Below are 13,265 nucleotides of genomic sequence, written 5' to 3'. Positions count from 1 at the left end.
ACTGCTCTTTGCATGCTCAGATGTCCCAGCCCTCTGTCCAGAAGCAGGAGAAGGGGCACAGCAGCACCCAAGGATGCTGCAAGGCACCTGGCAGGGTCTGGATGGTGGGTCTTGGAGGAGTGGGGCTTATTCTGGAGCAGGAATAAGCCACGTGGTGTCATCCAAGTTAGAATAAATGGATGCCTCCACTGGTAAATACCATGCACTGGAGGAAGAGGGTGTGAATGGGATTTGCTCCTCTAAGAGGCTTAGAGCAGCTTTGGAAAAGCCTGTCCAGTGTGTGAGCCCTTGCTCCATCACGGAGTACTGTGCTCTCCTTCAGGGATGTACACAGGGGGTCCTTCTCCCAGCAAGGCTCCTGCCTAAGGGATCAGTTTGGGGTGGCTGAAGGGACAGGGCAGGACCATGCCATCTTTCTGACTTAAAAAGCTTCATTTTCAAAGAGATTAGGCAAACAGGTTTTGTGCAGAGTAGCCCTCTGACATCACTTATGTCAATTGGCAAATTAGGACCACCTCATGACATCTTTCCCCATATTTTGTTAAATAGTTCGAGTTTCTTGGCCCCAATGTCTTCTGAAAGACCAAGAGTGTACAGGCAACATGCTAGAGCTTTGCAGCAGATGCAGAATCAGGCATGGAGAGGGCAGTCTCAGCCACAGCGTGCGGCAGCTTGGTCCAGCCACCTTGACAGAGACTTGCACTGTGCTACCTTTGCTGTCAGCATCCTCTTGCATGAAAAGGCTGACTACAGCTTTGCTGGTGGTTCAAAGCATTGCTGATTTCTCAAAGTAGCTCAAAACACGGCCAGTTCAGTTTCCCCAGTCCACACTTCCAAAAAAATGGGTAGAAATCTGTAGAGTTGTATGCACTCAGTAAATGATATACCAGGCTTGTCTAACAAAGAGCAAGTATTTCTGGATAGTGACGTGAATGTTAATGGTAAATCAGTTAGGAAGTCCAGTGAAGCATGACACTAATCAGGAAAGGTGATTGCATCTATGCTTTAAAGTATGTGATTGCCCCTGAATCACCCGAATGGGCTGCTCAGCAATTGCTGGTGCAGCAGACCCTGCCGCGGGAGGAGGGCTGCTCATTGCCAAGGGGATTGGTGAGTTTGACAGCTCTAATGACTGCCTCTTGAGACCGATTTGCAAAACCCTGGGACTAATGAAAATGCCACTCGAGCAAGATGCAGTGTGTAGAGATGGAAAATACGCAGCTGAATTGCTTTTTCAGGACTAAGCAACAGTGAAGAGTCCGAAAGTGAGTGGTCCACAGGTGGTGTGGGCACCTCAAAGCCTATTGTGACTTTTGGCAGGTCTGGAAGGGACAACTCATTTTCTTCTGTCCAAGGAGGGTCACAGCTCCTTTCTGGGGCTGGGCAAATTCCCCAGGAGGCATGGATCTGTTATCCTGATGGTCCAACCTGTCCCAGAGTTGTTGGACTCAATGGCTGCAACCTAGAGAGCAACCAGTGACCCTGAGGACCAAAAGTCCTGTTCTCTGTCGGTGGGTTTGGTGGGGCAGAGGGAGGGGTTAACATGCTTTAAAGTAAGTGCGTGTATAGATATACATACATGTTTTTAAATATATATATAATATATAAATACATCAAATACATTAAAATATAAAATATACATATCACCATTCTGTCATTCTGTGATATAAAAAATATGTTTGTTTAACAGATAACATGTTTTAATGAGCATATTCTAAAAGCCCACAAGCTCTCAATGTACTAACTACAAAATAAACCAGGGCTAAACTTTCCTTTCCTATTATCCATGCTCCTCCTACTGATTTTGAGTAAGTCAGACTTGACTATCTTTGTGGAGTCTGAAAAAAATAAAGAAAATAACAGTGAAGTGAAACATGCCATTAATCTGTAGGCAAAACTGGCAAGCTTCCAACTCTGCAAATGATTTACTGGAATCTTTAATAAAGTCTGCATGGGTGAATTATGGACAGCAAAACTGGGAACAGCATTCGGCGTTGGAAAGGAGAGGAAGATTTGAGCATTTTTGTAACCGCAGGCTGAGGGGAGGCCTTCTTGCTCTCTACAACTACTTGAAAGGAGGTTGTAGCAAGGTGGGAGTCAGTCCTTTCTCCCGGGGAACGAGCGACAGGACAAGAGCGAATGGCCTCAAGTTGTGCCAGGGGAGGTTTAGGTTGGGTCTGAGGGAACATTTCTCCACCGAAAGGGCAGTGAAACTCTCAGGCTGGCCAGGGAGGCGGTGGGGTCACCATCCCTGGAGGGGTTTACAAGATGTGCAGCTGTGGTGCTTGGGGACATGGTTCAGTGGTGGGCTTGGCAGTGCTGGGTTAACAGCTGGACTCAGTGATCTTAACGGCCTTTTCCAATCTAAACAATAACTCCATGATTCTATGCTTTTCTGAAGTTTTATGACACTTGGACATAACTCCTGATATACTTTTAAAATGGTGTTTTCATTTTTCATCTCAAATTAAGACTGCATTGTAAAAATATCTGTAACAACCCTATCTCACCGCAGCTGCTACAATATCCACATTAGTTTTGCCACGACCACAGCGCTAAGTTATCCATTTGGTGTGGGCTGGGAGGGATACAGGCTTTTCACATCACTGGTGCTGTCCTACCTGAAGTTTTTCACTTTCTGAAAAGCCGAGATATGCGAAAGGAGCCACCTGCTTCTGCTCAGGCACGAGAGCTGCCTGCGGGGAACCAAACGATTTAGCTTACATTTTTAATTCTTTTAAGTAAATAATGAACGTACACAACAACTCCTTCCTGCCCAGCTGTGGCTTTCACAAGCCATCAAGATGAAGCCATCAAGCAAAACCAAATAGTTGGTTGTAGAAATGTTTATCTGCCACCTCCTGCCCATTCCCTACTCCCTGAGGAGGAAAAAAAAGGGATTTAGACCCAAATAAAAAGGGCTGGTGGAGTTGGGTCCAAATGGGCCCAGTGCCTTGACCCGGCCGTGGCTCCAAGGGAAGGTTCTGGAGCTTGGGGTGATGTTGTGTCTCTGGAGGCCATCAGGGGAGATGGAGAAACACAGCTGGACCTGCTCAGGGAGAACATCCTGGGCTCCAGCGATGCCTGCCTGTTGGTGATACGTTCAAGCTGTGTGTTAGGTTTCTCATGGCTACCCCCAAAAAGCGTTAGCCTCCATCAGTGGTACTGCAGCCCAGTTTGGGAGCATCCTTGCCAGTTCCTTCCATCAGGACAGCCAGCAGGCAGGCTCCCTCCAGACTGGCTGCATGGCTGCTGTCAGCATCTGTCCTCGCTGGAAAGAGCTCTGCACTTTGCTGAGAAGCCATCAGCCTCGGCCTGCGAGTCCCCCTGCCCTTTCATGGGGTCAGAAATCACAACAAACAGCCTCGAGGTTTTAGGAGCCCTGGCATCCGAGGAGGAGGCTGCTCCACGCTTCTCCAGCATCCAGCTCACGCCATCCAAGCGTAAGATCCAGCCTTGTAGTGTTAAAGGCTGCGATCAAAGCCAGCCCGTGCTTTCCTGTTTGTCCCAGCTCCTGACAAGTACAAGAGCTGCTGTGACTAGACAGGAGCAGTGAACGTGCTCTTGGGGAGGTGAAAGCCTTTTGAACTGAGGACAGCATGGCATGAAAAGCACATCTGTGTTTCCCCAGCCCTCCCACCTCCTGCAAATCCTTTGGGGTGGGAAAACCTCCCTTGACCCAAAAGTTTTGCCATAAGAAAGGAGTCGAGGAGTAACACTTTGATCTTCAGAGCTCTGTGTCAGCATAACCTTGGTTCTTCTTAAAGCCCAGGAAGAAATAACTCCTAGAAAAGCAGTAGCACTGGTTCTGTGGGGTTCAGCTCGGTTTGTTTGGGGTACACCTGCCTCGGGTTGGCTTATGATTTTTAAGGCTGTGTTTCTGTGCCAGCCAGAGCCCTGGAGGAGATAACACCAGCATCGCACAGCCTGATGCAGCTACAGCCAGCCCCTCTGTCCTTCCGTCTCCCCCTGCATTGCCCTCTCAGCTCCTGAAGGTGTTGTGGGCTAATCCATCCCTTGCTACCTGGAAGAACACTTTTGGATCCAGGTTACTCTGTTTCCAGCCTTTTCATTACTGGTTTGCATTTGCCCAGCCAGCCAGAGCCAAATCTAGCCCCGCTGACCCCGGGGAGTTTCAACCAGGGGTGAGTTTGGCCCAAGATGTTTCTATCACAGAGCTGTCAAAACCGATTTCCTCTGATAGGAGTGAATTGAAATCCCAGGGGAGGCAATTCATCTACTGCTGGATGCAGGATATAAGAGCAAATATGTATCAAAGGCAGGAAAGCCTGGCTGGAGATGAGAAATCTTGTCCTGTGATGAGAGGTTATGAACCTTTCTTATCTTATCTGTTTGGGTTTCATAAAGACAAGAAGCCTGACGTGGCAGCGGCGGCTCACACCAAGCCACCTGTCCCCGAGCGGGGTGCTGGGGTGCCCTGGCGTGGCAGGCGGACCGATGGCCGGGGATGCTGCAAGGGGACAGCAAACCTGGCCCTGGCCCTGCCCCAGGTTTGCAGTGCAGGCTGGGGCTGGGGCAGCCCTACAGCAGGGCTGTGTGGCACAACTTGCGTCTCTTCTAGGATTAGAGACGTGATCTTTGCATCCCCAGGGCTGACTGCTGGCATGACAGTGTGTGTTTGCTCATGCCCTGGATAGAGGGGATTGAAGGATGAGGTGGGAAGGGAACATGCCAGTATTAAAGCCATGGTGGATTTAATAGCAGATATTTTATCTGCTGCCATCGTGCAAGCAAACATGTGTGGGAACGCGTCAGCCCTGGCCAAGGTCCTTCCTACAGAGCTCTTGCCCATATGCCCAATGCTGACTGCTGCTTTGAGGTGCAGCGGTGTGATACAGCAGCGTGGCAGCCAGCAGCAGAGCAGCTTTGTTCCCTTCACCTCTGGCCCATGTTGCCCTTAATGGTGGTATCTCCACTTGTCAGAGCCCCAGGACCCCTCTGACAGCCACCTGTGACCACCGCTGGGGGCATATGGTTCATCTCATGCCATGGAAGACCCCACCACCTCCAATCCATCGCAACTCTCTGGAAACAGGCTGATGTTTTTTCCTATTTGCCTACAATAGCTGCTACACATCTGCTGAGTGAACTAACTCATGGGGATGAACCCACTCCACCAAGCTCCCATGGGGAATCAGCAGCAGAACCAGGACTGGCCACCCCATCCCCTGACTCCCAGCTCTGCGCCACCTCACTGGCAGCCGGCTTTGCAGCAGCGAGGAGGAAATGCTGGGGCTTAAGTGATTTAGCTTGGGGAAGAAGTGGAATCTACTTATATGGCCTAATTGATAGCAAATGATTCCTTAATTAGAAATTATAGAATTGCCCCCTGACTTACGAGGAGGAACAGGACCGATGTGTTGAGGAGCTGAGGGGTATTTTTTGTGGCTGCTATTGATTTTCCTTCAGAGATGCTCTTGCCAATTAACTTTTCATGACATAAATTTGTTTGCCTTAAAATATCCAGTTAGAAGCATTTTCAGATACATTATTTAAGGCCTGAAAATAAATATTGGATGCTCAGGCTGTGCTTTGTGAAAGCTCAGAGCGGTTTGCCTTCTCACTCAATTATTGATCGTGCTTTCCGCTGCATTGGAGACATTCCTGCATGCACAGGGGAAAATCCGTCTTGTTTACTTGCTCGTTCTGTTTCTCAAAGTCTCTAAAACCTCATGCAGCAATGGATTTGGGATGTTTGTCACAGCAGAGAATTTATTTCCAGTGCTAAGGCCCCATCACAGAGCTGCCAGCCCCAGCTATTTCTCACTGCAAGCATGGGATGATGTATTTTTATTAAAAGGGGAAACACCAGTGATGGCACAACGCATTTCCATCACCACCGGGAAAGGTAAGCGTTGCACACTTGCTAGCTGGATGAGCATGGAAGAGCTACCAAAGCCTGGCTTGTTCCACAGCCAAGACTGACTGCATGGTCTGACGGATGCTTTTCTCACATTAGGGACTTTCATGTCTCTCTTGATGTGGGCTTTCTGATGATTAGTAACGTATGAGCACCTTGTGCAATTTTTTCCTTACTGAGACACTTACAGGTTCTTTCATCTCAATGCAGATGTTATTCAATACGAAATTTTGCCAGGACATATTTATCCTTTTAATTGCCATGCTTGTGTCAGATTTGATTGCAATTAGCCCCAGAGGCTCCTCAGGGAGGAAAGCAACCTGCCAGCCAGCGTGGTGGCTTGGCCCTCATCTTCTGCAAGCATCAGGACAGAGAAGTGGTGAAAGCTCATAGTGATCAAGTAGCCACGAGGTGCAAGAGCCAGGGAAGTGAGGTTTGTAAAGGGGGAGGAATTGCATAAACTCTATCTTTTGAAAATTGCAAATAGGTTTAGGGGGATATTTGGTGGATGCAGTCCCTGGCCTGGCAGGCTCTCAGCCCCTGCAAGATGCCAGCACCCAAGAACTGCTCACCCTTGGCTTTGTGTCAGGGGATCTGCCAAAAATTTGCCAGTAGAAAACCGGTTAGCCCGGCTGTTTTGCTTTGCAGCTGGAGCCTTGGCAGAAATGGCATGTGCACAGGGAAGGTTTCCACAACCCATGAAACACTGCCACACAGAAAGCTGCTCTGACCGATGCTTTTTGAGCGATGGGAGCCCCTGCATCACCCAAGATGGGTCTGAGCATCGTCAGAAGCAAAAATAATGTGGGACCTGTTTCAAAAGTGTTGCACAGGGGAGTTCACTTTGCATCCCTGCTACTTCCCGCATGGCATATTAGAGCCACAGAGCTTGAAAACCCTGCGGACTCACGGCCCTAATTAATATTGCAAACAAGCTGGTAATGGGACGCCACCAGACAGGCTCCGGCTATGGGCCTGGCTGTCAGCAGGTCTGCAAAGTCCTCGTCGAGCTATGGTTGGTGGTCAAAGGCAGTGGGAATTTCACCAATGACTTCAAAGAAACCAACATTTTGCCCCAAAGCCCTGCTTCTCCCATCTGCTGTCCGCCTGTAATACCAGCCCTACCATGGACCATGGCACACATGGACCACACGAATCCCAAGTCCTTTCCACCGGGTGCCCACCAGGACATAACCAGCCTGATCGACGCTGCTTCCATCTGCTTTAACAGCCTCCAGTACCAATTTTTTGGCTTTTTAAATGGGAATAATACCATTCATGCTGGTGACGATTCCTCTGATGGATGCTAAGGGCGAAGCTCAGCATTTGGGCTGGTGTTGCCTTTTTGCTGCCGTTATTGCGGTGAAGGGTTCGGTTTCTTAACATCCATGCAAATAATCCCATGGCACTGGGAACTAAATGAGAGCCCAGCACTTGCCAGCCGGAAAAGAACTGGGCATTTCTTCACCGTAGAAAAGGAGTGTGAATAATGAACTTATAAAAGAGGGAGTGCCAAAAAAAAAATAAATGTAGACCCAAGTGCTTTCCGTTCTCCTTTACATACTTATAAGAAAGCAATTCAGGCTCGGCGCATGCATTTATTAAACAAAAAAAAAATTGTGACTTCGTTTCTTTCCAGGGCAGTCGAGCAAACTGCTTGATACGCCGTGACCTTGAAATATAATGAAGCATTGAAAAGCAAATCCGGCGGTACAGAAAGGAAGTGTGTTTTACCATGCAAGGGGAGGTATTGAGGTCCAAGCAAGAAACAGCCAAGCGGTTATCTCTGACGGCTTAAATCTCATCCAGGCAGTGCTTTTTACAAGACTCCCTTTGTTAAGAAATCTACAAATGGTGCAATGTGCAGAGGGCTCCACAGAACAGTACCTGGCTTCGTGGTGTGCATCTGACATTCAACATCATTTTATAACGCTATAACTGACTCGTGTTGCTCTGCCCTTGTCCGTGTGTAACAACCCCCAGGACAGGCACCCATGCACCCGCTAGCAGTGACCATCGCAAAACGCCGTCTGTCCCAGCCACTGCAGCACTGTCCTTGGGGGCTGCTCTAGGGAAGGGGACAGAGGATGCCTTGTACAAGTAGGAGAGGGTTTGCACATGGTTATGGACTTGAAACCCAGCCAGGATGCTGGGGACTAACACAGGAGCTCTGAGCTGGCCCGTGGCACACCAGCATTGCTCCACTGCCCTCCCTTTCCCGGCAACAGATGTCCCCAGTTTTATCTGAGAGGTAGTTTCGGGTGGTTGGGGTGAGAGACCTGTAAAGGCAGCAAAGAAGCTGGCAGGGGGAAGGTGGGGGAAAGGGTTGGTGGGGCTGCACAGGAGCTCCTGGGGAGAACATGCTTGGGTGAGGGTGTCAGCAGGGACACTCTTCAAATACAGAGTAGACAGAGTTAAGAAAAAGAGAAAACATTGCAAGTCTGCAGGTACCTGGTATTGCAGAGTGCTGGGTGCCCTCTGGGTCCTGGCTGTGCTCAGCATCTCCAAGATGGGACCCTACAGAGCCACACCTAGGTCACACACAGGGCTTTTGTGTGTCAGAGGAGGAGCAAAATCAAGACCTTGCTCCTGCCTGATGGTTAAATATCCCTTGACACTCCAAAGAGGAAAAGAAGGGTGAGAAGCCCCATGTTCCACGTGAAACGATCCTAATTTTAGTGAACTTTAGCAAGGGAAATCTTTGCAGTTCTTTGGCCCTGACATCAGCACCTGGGTGTCAGGGTGAGTGCAGAGGCACCCCTTTGCTGAGGAAGCTTGGGAGGTTCATTGCCTTGGCCAGAAACTAAAATCAACACAGGAGGTGGGCAGAGGGCACGATACCCAGAGCAGAAATGCAGATCTTCAGGTGACGTAGACTACGAGCTCTCTCTGACTCAGGTTATAACACACTTAGGACAGATGCCATTGTCCTCCTAGAGGGATTTTTCAGCTCCAGGCCTTTGGGATGAGAGGAAAAGCTTCCAGCCTCCCTTGGAAGTCAGCTGAAGAAGTGTAGCCTCATCTGGCCCAGCGCTCTGGAGGAAAGCCAAGGGGATGGCATGAGTTGCATGAGGGCTGGTAAACACTGTTGGGAAGGGATTTTGCATTGCTGGCTTGAACAGGATGCTGAGGGGAGTTTGTGGAAGACAGCATCTCTTGATGGGGCAGCTGCATTCACATTAATTACTAATTAATTACTAATCAGCAGAGTCAGCATCTGCACAACCCTTACATCCAGGAGGCACTACTTAGATGACCATCATCTCAAGCGGGGTGAGCAATCACTGAGAATACCCTGAATTACAGGCATGCTGGCAAATTTTAGCCCTGTGCCCTGGCTGCACTAAACAGGCAAAATGGAAAAGATGCATCCCCATCCGACACAGAAGCTGTGGAAATTTGGTCACGCAGGCTTCAGCCTGAGCAAAACCGCCCAGGACAAAATGCTAATTGCCAGGGTTGCAATGCTTTTTTGGCAAATAAGACCCATGGACTGCAAGAAGGGAAAGGAGGATGAGAAGAAGGGATGTCCCTTCTGCATATGGGAGCAGCAAGGAAAAAAACAGTGTCCATGGACCATATGAAAAGGGGGAAAAACACAATGCTTGTTGTGCCGCCTGCTGCTCAGCACCCAGTGTTTGCTTTGGGGAGATAACGTCACCATAAATCACCGTCGCACGTCCTCTGCCTGCCTCTGTGAGGCTGCTGATGGGGCACGTGCTCCGGCAGGCCCTGCTCTAGCACTCGTTACCCCATGATTGATGGCACTCAGCTCTGCCGGGTTTCTGAGCTAATACCTCACTCCCATTTTCCTCTTCTTCTAACGGCCTGGGAATTATTTTTTTTCCCCTTATCTTTTGAGTCCTGAGCCCTTTCGCAAGGTGGACAGCAGATAGCTAGAAGTTGCTGGCACTTTTAGCCTCTCTTTCTATCCCAGGACATGTGCACCCAGCATCCCTAGGATAAATTTGCAGAAAAAGCTGCTTCTTTTGGGTTTGCCCTGTGTTTGTTTCAGGTGCAGTCAGCCCTTGCGTTCAAATCTGATTGAACTTCTGGTATGCACTAGAAATGAGACTGATGGCCACAGGATCTTCCAAATGCCTGTCCCTGTCCCCAAACCACTGCTGACATATGGAGGGGAGACCTAGGATATCCCACTGTGCATATCAAGGTAGAGATGACAGGCAGCTCTTCTGACAGGTCATCACATTAAGTGGGGCTAATGATGTGAAACAGCTCCCTTGAACACAAGCCAGTGCAACCATCAATTCCATTAACCACATTGATTAATGCAAGAGTTCAGCAAACATCATCAACCAGGCTGCTTGTCACTAAACATGGGAAATTACCGTGTCTTACGCTATTTAAATGAGGAAACTGTCCTCTGTTTTATCATGGTGCTGCCTGGAAGGTGGAAGGGGTCTGGCAGTGATTTGATGGAAGGAAATAAACGACAGGTGTGCCACTTGGCAGCACTATTAAATGGCTCTTGCTCCCTGTGTCTTTGTTTCAGAGGAGATATTTAGATGTGTAGGGAGAAATTTGGGAGTCAGCAACCAAAACTGGTAGAGAAAAGGCAGCTTTGAGCTTCTGAGGGACACAGAAAGGCAGCCTGGGAGGACATTGTGATAAAGACCAAAGTCCTCCTTGGCTGTAAAGCAGGGTTTTCTGCTCCTCTAACTCCCCCCTGCAAGCTCTGGGCCTGATCCAGACCCACAGAAATCTGCTGGAGCCTCTTCACTGACTGCAGCAGTCCTTGCAAATCCCATAATCCAGCCAAATTTGTCAGTTTGCTGGGGGCAGAGGGTGTAGGTTGGAGCCCGTCTCTTGTCTGTCAACCTTGTTTCAAGGTTCACAGTGATGCATCGATAATTGTGCCCTTTTGCAACACCTCCTCTGCTGGAAAGGGATATTTGTCTATCTCCAAAGCCATCACAAGCGGTAGCGGTTCCCCCTTCCCATTAGCTTGGTGCTTTCTTCCCTAACGATGATAAAACGGACTCATCTTGGTGGTTAGCTTTAGATAGAGCTGTCATTGAGCCCTAGCATTTTTTGCAGCTTCCGTCATTTCTGTTGCCAGCAGAATCTCCACCGTGAACAAAAGCTGTTTTATCTTGTGCAATCGGACTCTGGGACGAAAAGAAAGTCTCTATGGGAAACTGCAGCATTAACTGGTGGATCGCGAGTCTTCATCACTGCAACCAGCCAGCCAGGGTGCAAGGTACAGACCAGGGGATTGCTTGGCTTCTCGTGAAAGGGTGACGGGGGAAAATGAAGAGTCCTGTTTACTGGAAATGGCTGGTTAAAATAAAGGATTTTGGGTAACATAAAGGATTTTGCCATATGAAGCAGTTTTCCTGGAGGAGGGAGGCTGAGAATGCATGCATGGTGCAAAGCTGCCCAAAGCAAACTCCACTGCCTGTCACCCCCCGTGGGGCAGGGGGAGCAGCAGGTAGGGGTTTGCATCTTTTGATGCATGATGTCAAGGCTACGGGATGCGGCAGGGGCAGGAACGGTGTGCAAGGCTGCTGCAAAACTGAGGGCAGCGGCGGTGGGATGGAAGGATGCTGTAGATTTTACCTTGAGGACTGGAGAAGGTGCAAGGCCTGTCCCCGGGCTTCTCTTATCTCTCACCTCCGCCTCTTAGCTTTCCTTTGTTCGCTCATTCAATGTCAGGCAGCCAAAGAAATTAAAAGCCGCTCCGGAAGCCCTGTTCATTTCCTTTGTGCTTTTCCTTAAAAAAACCTAATCCCTGTTATTAGTAGGAAGTGATTATTACCTGGCTGGGTCTTTGCTGTCACCTTACAGACACCATACATGAGGGCTGAGCAGTTTGCACAGCAGTCACTGGGAACTTGCAGCCCCCCCACCCCACAACTTTCCTTCCCCTTTGGCATCAACACGGCTCCAAATTTATGAAGGGAGGGTCTACTCCCCTGCCACAGCGCAATGGTTACCCCAGCGAACGTGTCTGGGGGATGCTGTGCTGGGAGACTTGAGGAGAAGCAAAAGCAGAGGCCAGGCTTGCAAATACAGTGTAGGAAAACACGGCTTTCACCTTCGGCTATTGCAATGGATGGAGACCTTGCGTAATGTTCATAGTGTGTGGCCAAGGAAGGAATGGGAAAAAATCCTCCAGACTCCAGCTACAAAAGCAAGTCAGGTAAATGCACGTTCGAAGCAGAGACGAGTGTCAGAGGAGTAAATCTGCCCTGCTTTCATTACAGCCCAGCGTAATCTAATTCAGAAAATGAAGCAGAAAAAATCCATTTGGGGAGTCTGGCGGAAGAAAGCCGATGCTTTGTTTGCCAGTTGCAAATGCACCAAGACTTATTTATTAGAAACTTTTGTGGTTAATTGGTTTTGAAGTGAGAAAGCTATACATACAAAATAAATCTTGTCTGAATCATTCATTTACTTTATCCTAGTCATAAAACCCAAGTACCCTGACCAAGCAGAGTTCAAACACCTGTAAGAGCCGCCTGCATCAGTGATGCTCCAGAGCCTGCCTTGCTCCCTGCCAAGGGATGCAAATAAATAAAGAGCCGCTGCTTCCTGGGGAGGCAGCAATAGCTCTGTCGCCCGCTTCCATTGGAAATCTGTCTCGGTAAGGCACGAAAACCGCCAGCTATCCCTATATCCCTATCTCTCGTCATTAACCAACACGGCTGTAATTATTTCACAGCAAGGGGAAGATTGGCCTGGGAAGAGCTCACCCCAGGGAGTTTGCTGGGCTCACTGTACTAATGAAGCGTTCCTAAATGTACCTTGGCAGCCAAGCAATCTCTTCCCCAGCTCTGGAAAGCAATCTATAGCATGATACAGGCAAAGGGATTTGCTGGACTCCCACCAAAACTGGAGGATCATGGAAAAAGCGCTCCCTCCAGCGCATAGCAACAGGCTGCAACAAACCCGGGCTGCAGTGGGAGCCCGGACACTCCCACTGAGGGCCAGGATTTCATTAGATTCCACTTGGGAAGAAAATGTTATTAGGCTTAGGTTTGGGAATACTCCCATCTGTAAGGTTCCAGGAGCTCAGTGTCCATGGTTGACCCCCCATTACACCTGCGGGAGCATCCTAATGCGCCTGCAGCCCCAGCGAGGCGTTTGCTGCTGCTGGGGTCGGTGCTTGTCGGCCCCAGGCACGTGTGCAGGGCAGCCCGACTCCGCGTTTTCCTCCAAGACAAGCAGACGTCCAGCTTCCATCTGCAGTTTTGAAGGCAGCATCAGAGCAAAGATGAGCTCTCCTCTTTCCAAAAGAGCCAGATACACTCACATATCTGAGTCATGGGTATGTCATCCCAGACAAGCCCTTCTCCAAAGCGCTATTTAGCCAAACAGAGACAATTATCATTCAGTTTTGTGTAAGTGCTTGAGAAACACC

Source organism: Falco peregrinus, chromosome 8, assembly GCF_023634155.1.
Source record: "Falco peregrinus isolate bFalPer1 chromosome 8, bFalPer1.pri, whole genome shotgun sequence".
NCBI lineage: Eukaryota > Metazoa > Chordata > Aves > Falconiformes > Falconidae > Falco > Falco peregrinus.
This window is presented reverse-complemented; position numbering follows the sequence as displayed.